The 17006-nt window shown below is 39.1% G+C and overlaps 1 non-coding gene across 1 annotated transcript; it reads left to right on the top strand.

Annotated features, from left to right (window-relative positions):
• The first annotated feature begins 16095 nt into the window (after window positions 1-16095).
• Window positions 16096-16203, top strand: LOC122033200. Its single transcript, XR_006126441.1, has one exon. It is a non-coding gene; the product is annotated as a small nucleolar RNA R71 (small nucleolar RNA).
• Window positions 16204-17006: the final 803 nt, after the last annotated feature.

Genomic DNA, 17006 nt, shown 5'->3' on the forward strand with positions numbered 1-17006 from the left:
GAGGCTATTAATAGTTAAAAAGAAAATAAATCAGGGTGACTAATAATCATTTAAAGTGATATCCAATAAAAAATATACTCAAACGTATTAAGTTTCAATCTCATTATTTAATATAATAATACTCTATACTTCAACTATTTCATGCCTTGAGAGGATACCGTATAGACGATTAATGAGATCTCTAATAATAAAAAATAATTAATCATGTTGGGTAACGTTGAGCCTAGATGATTGGCTCGGTCTTACGAAAGTTTTCCACCGACTATTAGGATAAATCGGGAAGCATTTACGACGGGTGACCCAGAAGTCCAGCATCCTTTAGTTACCAGTCTCATTTGGAAAAAAAAAAAAAATCTATACAAATAAGCTACGAATTGAACCGTGGATGTCTGAAAAACAACTAAGTGCCCTTACCGTCAACCCGTCTCTAGGTCAATACGGAGAAGGTAAATCACGGATGACTACTAGTCATTAGTGTAGGTGGCCAAGGCATGAGGGAAAGTATGCTCGGACATGATGAGTTCTCAAGACCTCATATGATAACATCTCATGTCTTAACCATCGCACCAACCCGAGGAGACTACACCATCTCGAGGAGACTAATAAGATATCTAATAATGATAATTCCAGTTAGCCTCATTAACTATCCCTGAGGGTGATCGGCCCAGCCCTTCGGATCAAAAAGAGAGAGATTATTGATGCAAGTTGCACCAGAATCAAACCTGAGGTTTGATATTGTCAAAGGTTCAAGTTAAGTTTTGTTATGATCTAACTTGTAGGTTATTTTCTCAACCTGAAAAAACCTAACTGGAGGTCAGGCAAGAAAAGTCTTAGCAGATCGTGGAACCTAGGTGAAAGTCCAAGTAGGTCGAGAGGACCTGACGCTTGGCAGTGTGATCAAGAGGTCTGGAGGAACAAAGGTCGAAAAAAAAATCCTGGCGAGCCGATCAAGGTTAAGTGAAAAGTCCAAACAAAATCTAGAGGATCAATGTTTGGTAGGTAAGTTAAGGTAAACAACTGGAGGAGAGACAGAGAGGTCGAGTTCCTGAAGGGAACAACCTAAGGTCGCTGATCCAACTGAAGAAATCGGGAAGGTTTCCAAGTTGAGATCAAGACAGGTTCTACTATCTAATATTACTCATACATTATATATTACTGTGCTAATCTTTGTATTGCATGGATACTTTTTCTAACACTGTTTTGCAGGTTATGGCCTGATCGGTCGACCGAACCAGGTTGACTCAGCATAGATCAATTCAATCTGCAACGATCAGCAACGAAGGAAACTACACTGATCGGTCGACCGAACCAGAGGATCGGTCGATCAAACAATCAATATTAAAGACACAGTAAATGCAAATCTCGACGAATAGGGAAGGAGCTTGTTTGGTCGACCGAACACAGAGATCGGTCGACTGAACCCTTAATGATCAATAATTGCCGAAGATTGAATCAGCATCGAATCTCAGCCAGGAAGGAAGGGAGCTGGTTCGGTCGACTGAACCCAGGGATCGGTCGACCAAACATCGATGATTCTTATAAAAGATAACTCGAGGTCCGAAGCTAGGTAATGTTTTTGGTTCGAAATTAATCACTGTGCAAGCTTCTGCTGATCGTGTTATTGCTCTACAACTCGCAAGCTGCTCTATCCAGAAGTGTCGACCAAGCTTCGTTTTTTATTATTGTCGGTACATTTATTAATACTTGCATTGTACTTAAACTCTTACAAGTGTTAGTTAGAGCCCTAAAGTCAATCATTTGATGATTGTTGTATGAACTCATTGTATCATATTCTTGTATATTAATAAAAGCATTTGTTTTGGTTATTATGCTTACTTGTATTGGTGTCAAATAAACTAAGTATAATAGTGTCCTTGAGTTCTTATCTATATCAATCGGTTAGTTGAACCGATAGTGAAATGATATAGGGAACACTACTCTTAATCATTCCTAGTCGAGTATTAACATTCAGGGACAATGTTAATGCAATAAGACTAACATGTAGGTCAACTCGATGACTTGATCTCACAAGTCATGGATATAGAGATATCAAGTTGACACATGAGTATGCATTGGAGAATGTATACTGAATGACCCGTCATGAGAAAGTATCATAGATCGTTATATGAGTATCATATACTTTCTCATCTGACTATTAGTATGACTACTAGTCCTTAGACCTGAAGCCACCATGGTTCCCTACATAAGGAGTTATGTACTTTGATTTCGTCAAACGTCACCCGTAACTGGGTGGACTATAAAGGCGATTACTGGGTAGGTAACAAATTATGGGAAGAGATGTGAGTGATGTAGATGAGATCTATCCCTCCTATATGACGGGAGTGACATCGATATTCTTGATAGAGTGAGACCACGAAGTGCATGGTCATGCCCAAATGAGTCAATATGAGATATTGAGCTCATTTGATTTAGTGAGTCTACTTGGAGTTCAAGATTTAGATTGGTCAGAGGATGACACGGTCTATGCCTCACATTGATCAATCTAGATGTGTAGGATAGAATGACACTTGTCATATATTGTGAGGAGTCACAATTAGTAGTCACAAGGTGATGTTGGATCTCAACATTCTTATAACTTGGGTAGTAATGATGTGTTGCTAGATACCGCTCATTACTTATGTTTCTAAATGGGTTTAGGAGCATTGCCAATGTTATAAGAACCTATAGGGTCACACACAAAGGACAATTAGATGGAGATTAGATTCATATGATGAACCAAGAGGGTTAGATTCATGTGATGAATCAAATTGGATTAAGAGTAATCCTAATTATACTAATTGAGTTGGACTCAAGTTGATTCATGTGTTCAATGAGTCTAATTTATATTATAACTTATTGAATCAATTTAATTAAATGAATTAGATTCATTATATTAAATTGGCTTGAATCAAATGGTTGGATTAGATCAACCATGGGAGTTATAATGTCAAGTTTAACTTGACTTGAGTGGAAGAGGAAAAGTCAAGTTTGACTTGACTTTATGCCACATCATTTGTGAGTTGCCATTAAGTGCCCAATAATGGTGTTACACATCATCATGTTTAGAACATGTGTATGTCACCTCATGGAGGTTACAAATCTCCTCCTCATTTTAATGGCCACATTAAATGAGAGGAGGTTACAACTCCATGAGTGGCCGGCCACTTATTGTGAGGAATGAAACTTGATTTTATTCAAGGCTCATTCAACTCATCTTCTTCCTCAAGCTCTCAACCTTTCTCCCTCTCCTCTCTTGGCCGAACCTTACCAAGGTGCTAGCACACCTTTGTGATAGGTTTCTCCACCTAGTTTGTTCGTGTGGATACTTCTAGAGGATCGTACGCTTGACGATCTCGAGATCCGGCGAACCGTTGGAAGAGCGGGATTGCGAAGGGCATCGCATCGAGGGTAACTTCCTTCTCTAGTGTAGATCTAGGCTTTAGTAAACTCGTACTCAAAATTTTATTTTATTTTTACTTTGCACGGATCCGGTGGCGAGGGTTTCAGGGTTTCCGCAACGCGAAAAAGTGATTTTCGCGGCCCGAAAAACCCAACAACAAGATAGTAGGGTGTTACTATCTTGCATATTGTACGCACCGCTTCTTTCCGAGGTTTTCGGAAAGAAGAGTTTTAGTGAATTTCCCATCGGTGTGGTCAAGGATCACGGACCTTGGAGTAAGAGTCGACCTAGGCTTCAAACTAAGTAACCAAACTATTCTTTATTTTTCTGCTGCATGACTTTATTTTTAGCGAGTAAAAAAAAAGTTCTAAAAGCGTGATATTCACTCCCCCCTCTATCGCACCCCTTCGATCTAACACCTTCTTCTTAAATATTTTTTGCTTCCCATTCTTTAATTTCCACTACTCAATTTTAGGAGTCGTATATATTTTTTTTCTATTGATATTATGCTTGAAGGGTATATTCAACACTACTAACTTATGTTGGGTAGTTAAGCTTTCTCCAGGGATGACCTTACAATCTTTACAATCTTTTTATCCTTCTTTATAACTATAAGAAATTCAATTTACAATTTATTTTTCTCACTTTTGAACGTGACCAAGTATTCTTCTCTTTTCTTAAAAAAATATATTACCTAATATAAGGTCATATGCTATCACAAAATCTAATATAGTGTTTCCTTCTTCATTTCTCGTTCCAAACTCATAACAGTCATGTACCCTATCATATTCAACTTTTTTCACTCCAACATGCTTATTTAGATCACCTCCTATTAATATTATTCCATTTGATAGAATATTTTATAATACTTCATCTAGATTGTCTCAAAATCTTGATTTAGTTGCTTCATCTAAATAATGTCATTTCATTAATGAGCAAGATAGCTGAATTATTTTACAATTGCCTAATTGAAAGCTCTCCATGTTCAGTGTAAAGAGTGGCTCAACTTTTTCAAGTTTCAACTTCTAATCCTAGTCAAGTCATCATCTAATTATGTTCCTAACGCTTCTGGTGATAGGCACTTTCCTGCCACATACAAGGTTCATCCCTCTCAAAAGTATTATACAACATCTACACAAGGTCTCAAAGGAATACTCGGTATCAAGAAAAACATGATAGATATTTTCTAACTTGGTCTCAAAGGAGTATCTTATCAATTTTCACTCATGACAACTATTTTTTAATCCCTTATTTATTTCCTCTCATATTTTTTTATCACAATGAATCATGCTATATTTTTCTCTCATCACTTTTTTAGGGGATTTTGATTTTTTTTTTTCAATGAGTACCATGATCCAAGTTTATCTAGTAACCAAAATATAGTTGAGTGGTCACCTAGGCAATTAGAGTACTAGTCCAATCCTATGAATCATGACTATTTTCATATGTATTGCTATCAAAATTAAACATAAGTGTAGAGAGATCCTAAACAACTAGATCAACACAAAAACTTTTACAGCAAAACATGCTCAACTCATGCTACTATTGATAGAAGAAAATAGCTCAAAAAGTATACTAGCATACTATCACAACAACATAAAAATCTAAAGTTAATCATACTAATGGTAAGGAATAAACAAACAACTCCATGCATGATGCAATAAAAGATTTATGATGCAAAAAGAAACATGACAAAACTAGCAAAACTAACAAAATCTGAACTAGAAAACTAACTAAGTTAAACTAACATATGTGCATTCCCCCATTTTGAAATTTTCATTGTCCTAATGAAAACAAAATCTATTAATGCAGAGGAGGAGGAAAATCTAGACAACTAGGGATATTGCCTCTATGCCAGTGATATATGTACATGGCATCAATTTCATGGCATGTCTTACGTGACAAACTTCTATTATCCTCCCTTCTTTCCCACTACTACTCCTAATGTTGGAAATAGGTAGTGGCATGGGTGAAGAATTCGTCCACCCTCTGAAAGTGTTGACGCACACTCTAGAATTGCTCATCCGTCGTATACATTTGTTCCTCCAAGAGATGTCTATGTTTAGCATGTTAAGTATGGATGGCGTTAAGAGAAGTGTGGAAACTAGAGAAATCAAACCTGGAATGACCTGCAGAATAATCATCATAAGTAAAAGAATGCCTAGTAGGATCTAGATTTAAGGACGATAGTCCAGGAATTTCAGTGGAGGTGAGGATTGGTTGAGTACTAGATAAGTCCTAATTAGCATAATTTTTTACCATGGGTCACATAGGGTTTGGCAATTTAAGGGAGACTCTGTCTTTTAGAAACAAACCGTAATCATTCCCATCTAGATTATAACTCAAGGTCACGACTATGACTGTAAGCAAACCACCAAAAACTATAGCTCCTGATGGAGCCTTTCTAATTTTTACAAGGTGGAGAATGAAAAAGGATCCTGAGTCAGTTTTAACATCATTGATCATGGCCCAAAGACACAAAAGCTCATTCCGGCACCACACCTTCACTCTCTCCTCATCTAACAATGGTATTACTCATGATTTGGTGAAGGTAGCAAAAAATAGGATTTTTGAGGGTTATGGCTTTAGAGCAGGATGGGTCATTGTTAACCATTAGTTTGTTATATTTTTTAGGCTTCTATATCCATATTTTTTGATCTTCTCATGTGCTAACATCATGTTTATATTGTATTTCATGAGTTATATTTATTTTTTAGGTTTCAATACAATTTATCTTTAATTTACGATATTTGGTGCTAATATTTGAATGTGGTCTTGTAGGTGATCAAATTGGATATGGACTCAAGACGAATTGATCGAAATTGGGCTTAATTTTGAGATTAATTAGGAAGATCAAGCTCTGAAACAATCTAGGTCATTCATTTAAGATTCAAAGTGATTTGAGACATCCGTTAATGATTTGGTCCATCTAAGTCAATGGAGAATAAATCCTAGCCAATGATCAAGATCTGGAGACTTGGATCAAGATTTGAATTCATCCCAACCCTTTGATCAAATCTGTGATTATTGGCCGTTGATTTTAGATTTGGATTAGATTTAAAAAGAGGAAGGGGAGTCTTTGTGCAATGGTAAAATTATTATTTTGTGACCTAAAGGTCACGGGTTCGAATCCTGTAAACAACCTATTTTAAAAAGCAAGGTAAGGCTGCGTACAATATGGCCCACCCTTTTTATTAGATTTAAAAAGAAAGGAGAAGCTACTATAATATTTTAAAAAGCAGGGTAAGGCTATGTACAATACGGCCCACCCTTTTTATTAGATTTAAAAAGAGAGGAGAAACTGCAGTAATAGGAGGGATCACGCTTCATCTTCTCCATCATGGTTTCTAGGATCACAGCCTTCACACCCGATGCTTCCTCCTTCTCCATCCACACCACCAAGGGTCGGCAACTTCATCCACCTCTCCACCACTGGCCGACCGATCCTTCTACCTCCATTTTCCCTCGATCCAGATCTGGACAAAGCATCCACACTGCCAGCTACTCCTTCTTCTAAGGTGAACTACTGATGAGAAAGATTTCCCTCCTCAACCGACAACTTCCTTTCATCCAAACTCTGAGAGATCCGGTCATCATCAAGCCGCTCCATCAATCTCCAATCAGCCACCATAGCTCCTTTGCTTTGATCTCATCTCTATCATCCTAATGCGAACAACCCTGTTCACAAGTTTTGTTGATCTTCATTGTTTGATATGTTCATTGTTTATATGCTTTCTTGATTTTGGTTTTATGAGTTGAGTTTATTGGTTTGATGAGTTTAGTTGATCATGTATTGATTTGTTTGTGGTGGCATTAGGATGAATTGTAACAACTTTATCTTCCCATGTTTTAGATTTCATATACATAGGGTTTAATTGGATGATGATTGCAAGGTGTTCGATGAAATGCTTCCTCAAATAGTTAGACTTTAGTATGGCAATTCCTTTAGTCAGTTGTTTGTTTTGCTATGCTAATTTCGAGCCCATTATGCTTGTGCCCTTCATTTGGATACAATTAGGTTAGATTAGTTTAAGTTTTACTGCATGCTCTAGGTTTCATTTCATTAGATGTTTTCTTGATGTTGCTTTAAATTTGTGTGCAATTATAGTTTAAGTTTGATTAGGTTTTCATTACTCACATTGTCTTTCAATTAGTAGTCTTAGAAACCAAAAACTCAACCCTATGTCTAAATAAAATTAATCCTAAGAGTTAACATGTACTAGCTACATTCCTTGTGAGATAATCCAAGCTACTCTCTATGCTATATTAGTGTAGTGAGAGGTTTCGGTACTTTATTATTTGGTACTCATTTCACGATAAAATTAGATTTATCAGTCATATGATTCATCGTATCCCACTATATCTTCCCAAAAGGATTTGTTGTCAAACTTTCTAGATAGTTTCCTCTCTCCACCACAAGGCAGATCATAACTTATATTAAATTGTCCCTTCTGGATGGACAATTGGCTAGTGAATAGTATTGTTGTTATCATGAGGTATGAAAGTCAAATTCCAGCTAGTAGTCGGGTGTCTACCCTTCCTCATGCACTATTCAATTGCCTAGCCACTTATAATTTACCTCTTCCATGGGGATAAACTGGCAGAGGCACTAGGGGTGAGTAAATTATCTTTTGCCATCATATCTTATATTAAATTGGTCCATACATATTCTCTATTCAACAAATAGAAAGTGATTTTACCCTTTGTGGCGCCCCTTTCCCTTTATGATAACAACATCCACTAAACTTAGGAATTCCAAGATGACTCTAGGGTTGATAGGATATTTCAAACTTATCAAGGTATCTCACCCAATATTATTAATCATCTAATTTATATCATCCTTAATCTCTAATGTTACCAAGGTTTCATCATCTATATAACAAGTGCAAACAATCTTACATTTAACAAGCGAATCAAATTGAGTCTTATGATCATTATTTCTAAAAATAATGTCATGAGAATTTTTGTTACCTTCGTCACATGCTTTGTGTTTTCCTTTGTCCTTGGCAATGCCCTTGCCTTTATCTTTGTCTCCTCTGCTTGATCCAACTCTGCGTCGAAGTCTTTTAAGCATTTTGAAAATTTGAATGAAAAATAACAAGAAAGAGTTCAAGAAAGGGGGTTAGAGCTTGTTGAAGGAATGAGAATGAAATGAGAAGGGGAGTTGAAAAGGAGAAAGAGGAAGAATAAAGAATTTGCTGGAAAGGAGGGGAGAGTAGAGAAGGAAAGATCTTTTCCAAATGCTTAGGTTGAAAGTTTGGGGAAGAGGAAGTTGAGGAAGAGAGGTTTTTCCTTGCTTAGGAGAAGAAGAAGAACCCTAGGGTTTCTCGATGAAGCTTTGGAGAGAAATAAAAGGAGAAGGAAGAAGAGATCCAAGCACGGAAGAGTCTTGGAACACTTGAATTTTCAATTGAAAGAGGAAGAAGAGAGTTTTTGAAGGAGACGTGGTGGTGGCACAGACATGGAGAAGAAAAGAGGTGGTTATATCTAGATTTTAAAAACCTTAATTTGTACGACACAAGTGTGCTTGGGAAGCATGAGCATGGTCATCCTTGAGAGGTGTGACCATGCCTCAACTTTTTCTTTTTTTTGAAATAATCCCTTTTTGCACAACCGTGCTTCTGAGGCATGATCATGTTTTCTCTCCAAGATCACAATACACGAAAGCATAACCGTGCCTATTGTGTTTGATGGACACTTTAGCTTGCATCCCTTCTGTGGCCAAACACATGGCCATGCATGTGAGGCACTGTCGTTTCTCAATCAAATCTTTGGCATGACATCTCTATGTGGTAAAAGACACGACCATGCCTATGAGGCACGACCGTGTGCAACATTTTTGTTAAACTCACTAATGAAGGCACGACCTGCCTCTTTCTTGGTTGATTTCCTTGCCACACCCATGGCGATCACCACTACCAGCTCATGGGTGCTCTTAGCCCTAAAAAAAATAAAGATTAAAATTAAGAACAAAAAGAAGAAGTAAAACAAAAAATAAAAGAAACACTTGAGTTGTCTCCTAATAAGCACTTGTTTAATGTCACAAGCTCGACTCCTATTCTAACTCAACTTGGAACCTTTGCCTTGAGGATGTTGTGCTCCCCTCCTATATGGTAAGGTGTATTTTGAGAATCATTCTTCATCCTAGCTCGTGCCAGGATGATATACTTGTCAGCTTTGTCCTTGGCCATCTTTCTTGACCAACCGGGCTTGGTGCCTCATCTGGTGGTCGTTGATTTGGGTGTATCTTTTGTTGGAGCAATCCCAATGGTCCGTGCGACCATGTGTTTTGGTATTTGGGCAAAGGGTTTAAGTTAGGTTCACCCTTGTATTTGATATGTGTATTTGAGTTGTGCAGGTTTGCAGGATACACATATGACTCAGGTTGATGGCTTCGGGTCTGGTGAAGGATTGAGCATCTGAGGGACCATGGACAAGGCAGCGAGGACAAGGGCCGAGGGAAGCGCCTTCGAGGCATACGCGAAGGATGGCATTGGGGACGAGCCGCGGGCTTGAATGCATCCGAGGGACGAGAGCCAAAGGAAGTAGGCTTAAAGGTAAAAGGTCAAAGCTGCAAAGGAAGCATCAAGTGAGTCATAAGGGTGAGGGTACGAGTGCACGAGAGATTGTACTCGGAGCAAAATCCTAGTTTTTAGGGTTTTACTGTAGCAGTACTGTAGCGCTATTGTAGTAGCACTGTAGCGCTACTGTAGCAGTACTGTAGCAGTCGACTGCATGTTTTAGCAGTCGACTGGTGCAGTCGACTGGGGCAGTCGACTGGCAGCGAACAGAATGTCTCTGTTCGTATGGAATCGAGCCGTTGGGATGTAACGGTCGAATTTCCACTGAGGGCAGTCGACTGCATGTTTTGGCAGTCGACTGGTAGGCGGGGTTTTCCAACCCGTGGCCTATAAAACCAAAGCTTGGGAGCTTGGTTTGAGTTGACGAAATAGAGGTGGTTAATCTCTATTAGTAGTCTACTTGTGCCCTAGCGTCAAAAGAGTTCTTGTGAGGGTTGTGGTGAGGTTTCTCCACCCACAAGGAGCTACGTGAGCTAGCCGGAGTTTGCCGGGGAGTAATCCACCGAAGGATCGGGATCGTCCACCTTACGGACAGCCGTGGAGTAGGAGCCCTAATCTCCGAACCACGTTAAACGATCGTGTCAATTGGTTTGCTTGTCTTTCTCATTCTTAGTCTTTAGCTTTCGTATTTGTATTTGTATTGTTTGTATTCCGCTGTGCTAACAAATACGTAGGAAGCGAGTATTTGGGGGTGTCGTCTATCCAACCCCCCTTTAAGCCGGCCACCGATCCCCAACAAGTGGTATCAGAGCAAGGCCGCTCTCCGTCGGACTAACCGCCGAGGAAGCAAAGATGACCGGCTTGATAGATCCGCCAAAGTTCGAAGGAGGAAGCTTATGGGATATCACCTTTTGGATGGTGAAGATGAAGAACTTCTTCGAGACAGATTGGGACACAATGATGGTGGTGGAAGAGACATTTGAAGTCCCTAAAGACAATAAAGGGAAGAAGCTCCGAACACGACATTGGACGGAGGAGCAAACCTCACGATCGGAGGCAAACTCAAAGGTAATAGCAATTTTAATTGATTTATTGCCTCCTAATGTGATAAGTGGTGTAGGTAAATATGAGAACGCCCATGAATTGTGGAGTAAAGTGAAGAAATTTCCATGGGAGGAATTTTTGCCTACACAAGAAGAAGAAGAAAAATCCGAAGAAAGTGATGAAGTAGTCCAAGAGGAGAAGAAGGACCAATCGGATGTGGAGCCCAAGGAGTTGGGTTTAGTAGCTCAAGAAGAGGAGGTGGAGCAAACGGAAGTTGAGTCACGCTCAATATCCGAGGAGGAGAAGGAAGATGAGGTATCATCTACATCCTCAAGAATTGAAGAAGATTCCAAGACAAGTGAAGAAGATGAAGTCTTGGAAGTAAACATAACAAACACCTCCATCGAAGTGAAGTCAAAGAACAACATAATTTGCTTCGGATGCAATGAGAAGGGACACTACAAGAGTAGTTGTCCAATGAGTAAGAAGAAGGTATCTCCTAAACTCAATTCAATTCCTTTAGAATCTAATTTGAGTTGTAGGAAGAAGAAGGAGAAGAAGCACATTAGATGCTTCACGTGTGGAGAACTTGGACACTACCACACAAGATGCTCGAGGAAGGGAGAGTTCAAGAAGTTGGAGCATCTAAAGAAGTGGGAGAAGAAGAAGAGGAGCTCAAGTCAAGGGGGAGCTTCAAGGGTAAGGGAGGTATACCCTAATTTGAAGTGTAATTCAAATTCAAATTCTTATCTTCCCATGCATGCTAGGAGAAATAATGATTATCATTATGTAGCAATGAAAAATTTTGGATTTAGATATCATGATAGGAGTAGGGTAAATGTGGATCATAACCCTAGGAAATCTATGCATGATAAATTTAGAAATGATAGACCTAAGGAGACCCAAGGCATTAATCCCAAGAAGGGGAGACACATGCCTAGAAAGGGTAGGTCTAGGAATGTCCATGGTGGACATGTTGACTCTAGGGTTAGGAACCTAGAGAAGGAGAATCAAGCTTTGAAGTTAAAGCTTGATAATTTGGAGAAATTCCTTAAGAGATTCACTATTGGATCTAAAGGATTAAATATGGTGTTGGGTAGTCAAAGACCCAATAATGATAGATCGGGTTTGGGATACCAATCTAGTCCCTCCAAGGCTAATGAGAGATCATGTGCTAGGGTGGCAAATGATCATGGCAAGAGAGAGTCCTCCAAAGCTAAGGGAAAGTCTTATGCTAGGGTTGCATATGACTATAACAAGGAGAAGTCAATAAATGGCAAGGGAAAACCATTTAATGGTAAGGAGAAATTAACCAAGGACAAAGTGTCCAAGGTTAAGAAAGTTAGATTTGTAGGCCAAGTTTCACCAGGGGTGGACCGATGTGGCCTAGCCATTGTGGATGAGTCACCTAGGGAGGTGACTAAGGTTAAGAGCTCTAGGGGGAGCTCAAAGAGTCAATTTGGGACCCATGGCCAATGGATCTCAAGGGGGTTTTACTTGGGAGTCTAGACAAGCCATGGAATGTGCCAAGTGGTTTGGAGACGGACTTGAGTCTCAAACCTAGGGTTTTGGCACAATTAGTTTATGTTTCATGCAAGAAATATGACAATTGGGGTCATATAGCATGAAAATTGGTTTTGGATGTATAAATGTCATATAAACCAATGCTAAGGATGCATTGTGGGTTAATATGGGCAAATACATCAAGAGGAAGCCAAAACTAGGACTTTAGGTCAAGGTTCAATTGAACTTTTTAGCTAGTTTTGAGTTTTGTGTCAATCTTGGGATTGGTGATAGATACATTTTTGAATGTATTTTTCCCAAGTAGACATGGCTAAAACAGACCTCTCCACAAAATTTGGGGATTTTTGTCTGTGGAATTATTGGTGCATTTCTGAAATTGGGTCAGAAATGCTGAAAAAGGCTGAAAAACTGTGCCAGTCGACTGCTAGTCGACTGGCTAAAAACAGAAGCATTCTGTTCGCTCAACCAGTAGCGACCAGTCGACTGGCACTTCTTGCAGTCGACTGATACCAGTCTGAAATTGTTTTCAGCACTGGATTTTGACCAAGTCAACTCATACAAGTGTATGAAATCCATGGGGGATAAACACACAAGTTTAGGGTCAATTGGAATGACAAGTTTTCAACAATTGGGATATTGTTGGAGGACTTTTTGGATGTTAGGCAAAGGGGGAGAAGTAAGGTTAGTTAGGAAAACCTGAAAGTGCCTTTGCGTAGGGGGAGCCTTGGGATAGGTTCTTAAAAAGCCCGTTGTAAAAATCCTAGCTCATGGGGAGCGTAGGTGTAGGGAGAGCCTTGGGATAGGTTCAAATGCATGATGCATTGTTACGGCGGTTGCCAAGTGTGTAACCTTGGCAACGTAAGTCCATTCGGCGTTGTAAGTCCAAGTGTGTAGCCTTGGCATCGTAAGACCATTCGGCGGAGTAAGTCCAAGTGTGTAGCCTTGGCATCTTAAGTCCATTGTATGTATTAGCATGTTTATTTGCTATTTGTTTTCCCTAACTTAAACGTATTGCCAAACACCAAAAAGGGGGAGATTGTTGGAGCAATCCCAATGGTCCGTGCGACCATGTGTTTTGGTGTTTGGGCAAAGGATAAAAATGGTTACCATGTATCACTTATTTGAATAGCTGAGTTGGCAGCTAGACAAGGCCAATTAGCACGCTCTGAGAGCACAGCATGGACAATGTCAGGACTGAGGCCCTTATCTACCTGTAAGGAGAAGCATCAAGCATTCACTTAAACATCAAGGAAAAATTGACCAATAAGGAAGAGTCAAGGAAACTAAGTTAAAGGTCAGAAACATCCAAGTGAAGCATCAGGGTGAGTCATACAAGATGGTACGAGCACGAAAAATTGCTTAGAAGTTTTTAGGGTTTTCTTGTAGCGATGTTATTCTTCTGAAAGCATCATCAGTGTTACTCTGGTGCAGTCGACTGGTGCAGTCGACTGGCAGCGAACAGAATGTCTCTGTTCGTATGGAATCGAGCCGTTGGGATGTAACGGTCGAATTTCCACTGAGGGCAGTCGATTGCATATTTTAGCAGTCGACTGGTAGGCGGGGTTTTCCAACCCGTGGCCTATAAAACCAAAGCTTGGGAGCTTGGTTTGAGTTGACGAAATAGAGGTGGTTAATTTCTATTAGTAGTCTACTTGTGCCCTAGCGTCAAAAGAGTTCTTGTGAGGGTTGTGGTGAGGTTTCTCCACCCACAAGGAGCTACGTGAGCTAGCCGGAGTTTGCCGTGGAGTAATCCACCGAAGGATCGGGATCGTCCACCTTACGGACAGCCGTAGAGTAGGAGCCCTAATCTCCGAACCACATTAAACGATCGTGTCAATTGGTTTGCTTGTCTTTCTCATTCTTAGTCTTTAGCTTTCGTATTTGTATTTGTATTGTTTGTATTCCGCTGTGCTAACAAATACGTAGGAAGCGAGTATTTGGGGGTGCCGTCTATCCAACCCCCCTTTAAGCCGGCCACCGATCCCCAACATCTTTTTCTTTGGTTCCGCCCCATATAACCTATAGTAGGTATTCTTGATAAGCAAAGAATCAGAGGTCTTAGATAAATCAAATTCAATTCTATCCTCACTTATTACCAAGGAGAGCTTATGATGTTTCACATCAATTACAATTCCGGCTATAGCAAGGAAAGGTCTTCCTAGAATGATGGGAATTTTTGGATCCTCCTCTATCTCTCGAACAACAAAATCTATAGGCACTATGAAGTTGCCTATTTCTACTAGCACATCCTCTAGAATATCCAACGGGTATCTACATAAATGGTCAGCAAACTGTTATGTCATAGTAGTTAGTTTTACATCTCCTAGACCAAGTTTTTTACAAACTGAATAAGACATTAAACTAACACTTATCCCTAAATCACATAAAGTTTTATTTATCCTTGTCTTGATGTTGCATAGTATAGAAACTTTTTGGATCTTTGAGTTTTAGAGGTAGCTTATTCAAAATCAGAATGCAACACTCCTTCGTTAAGGACATTGTTTCAAAATCTTCTTTATTTCTTCGGTGTGAGATAATATCCTTTATGAATTTGGCAAACTTTGACATTTGATGTAAAACATCAAGGAGTAGTATATCAATGCAGAACTCCTTGATCTTTTGTAGGAATTTTTCAAATTCTTCGTCCTTTTTTACCTTCACAAGTCTTTGAGGGAATGGTATTGAAGGTACATAAGTCCTTAGTAGAGGGTTGTGGCTTGGTTCCTCTTTCTTCTTCTTAGATTCCTTTTGAATATGGTCATCATTTAAGGAAATTTGAGTGGCTCCATCCATTGGGACATGTTCGGCTTCATTGTTCCCTTTGGTCATTTGAGGTTCAATCAAGGTCTTACCTCTTCTCAATAAAATGACGTTGCAGTGCTCAATTGGGTTTATCTCCAACTATCTTGAAAATCTTTTTATAGTCCTCAATGGTGAGCTAGCAACTTATGCCATATGATTATCAAGTAGTTTAAGATGTTTCTCAATATTGTCAACCCTACCGCACAGTTGTTTATGATCCTCTTTCATCTCTTCTTGTGAGGTAATAATATTTTCAAGCATTTTCTCCATTCTTGACAATTGTGCAGCTTGTTGAAAGCTCGATGATTGCCCTCCTTGATCTTAATTGGTGTGATATGAGAAGTTAGGGTGATTTCTCCAATCGAGGTTGTATGTCTTTGAATAGGGATTGTTCGATCTCAACTTGAAGTTGTTTATTGGATCAGCTTGTTCAATCTGTGCTAATTGTGTAGTAATAGCTCCTAATTGGCAAGCGTCCATTATGTGACCTACATCACCACATACTTCACAAGACACATTAATGATGCTCACAGAATTTACGTTCAAAGAATCAAATATTTTTGTAAGAGCATCCATCTTTGCAATAATTAAATCAAGAATATTCACATCATACTTACCAGTGATTTTGACAGGGCTACCTCATCAGACGCCCACTGGTGGTAGTTAAAAGCCACACTTTCAATGATTCCTTCGGCTTCATCAAAATCCTTGTTCATTAAAGCTCTACTAACTGCGGAGTCCAAGGACGCTTTACTAGGATATGAAATTTCATTATAGAAGGCGTAGATGATCAACTATTTCTCTAGATCATGGTAGGGGCATTACCTCAATAGTCCTTGGAATCTATCCCAAATTTCAAATAGAGATTCACCATATTTTTGAATGAAGTTGGTGATAAAATTTCTCAAGTGTACAATCTTGCTTGAAGGGAAAAAAATTCAAGGAACCGTTGTTCACATGTTCCCATGTGGTTATGTTGTATGCCAAAAGAGAATTTAGCCTGGCCTTAGCTTTATTCCTCGACAAGAAAGTGAATAGAGGCAATCTGATCACATCCGCAGAGGCACCATTGATCTTCATAGTGCCACAAATCTCCAAAAACATTTCTAAGTGTTGATCGGGATCTTCAATAGGTCTCCACCAAATTCATTACTATGTTGAACTATCAAAATCACAGCAGGCTTTAGTTCAAAGTTGTTGGCCTCTATTGAAGATCGAGTGATGCTAGACCTTAAGCCTCTCGTACTTGGTACGACATAATCCTTCAATATTTTGTTTGTCATTATTATTGCTTGAGAATGTTCTGCTTCTAATTGCTTTTACAAGTTCCTTCTTGGGTGGAATGTCCTATCGATCTCAGTTTTAACGGGTAGTAAATTTTCTGTCAAGTTAGTCCTAAGCATAAAAAGAAACACACACTCACCTGCAAAACATAGTTATTAGAAAATAGAAATGCAAAATCTCAAATAGAGAAAGAAAATGCAAAATTGTAAACAAGAAAGCAAAAAATCTAGATTAACTAAATCACTAATCAATCAATATTAATCGAAGCAATCCCCAGTAAGAGTGTCAAAAATTTGATGTGTGAAAATCGCAAGTACATGATTGTCGTCAAGTAATAAAGTATCAATCTCATAAGAACCGTTGGTTAAGTACTGATTGAGTTTGTGAAACTAGTTATCTAGAGAATTGAAAATTGTTCAAGTTCAAGAGAG

The sequence above is a fragment of the Zingiber officinale genome, chromosome 11A (assembly GCF_018446385.1).
Source record: "Zingiber officinale cultivar Zhangliang chromosome 11A, Zo_v1.1, whole genome shotgun sequence".
Lineage (NCBI taxonomy): Eukaryota > Viridiplantae > Streptophyta > Magnoliopsida > Zingiberales > Zingiberaceae > Zingiber > Zingiber officinale.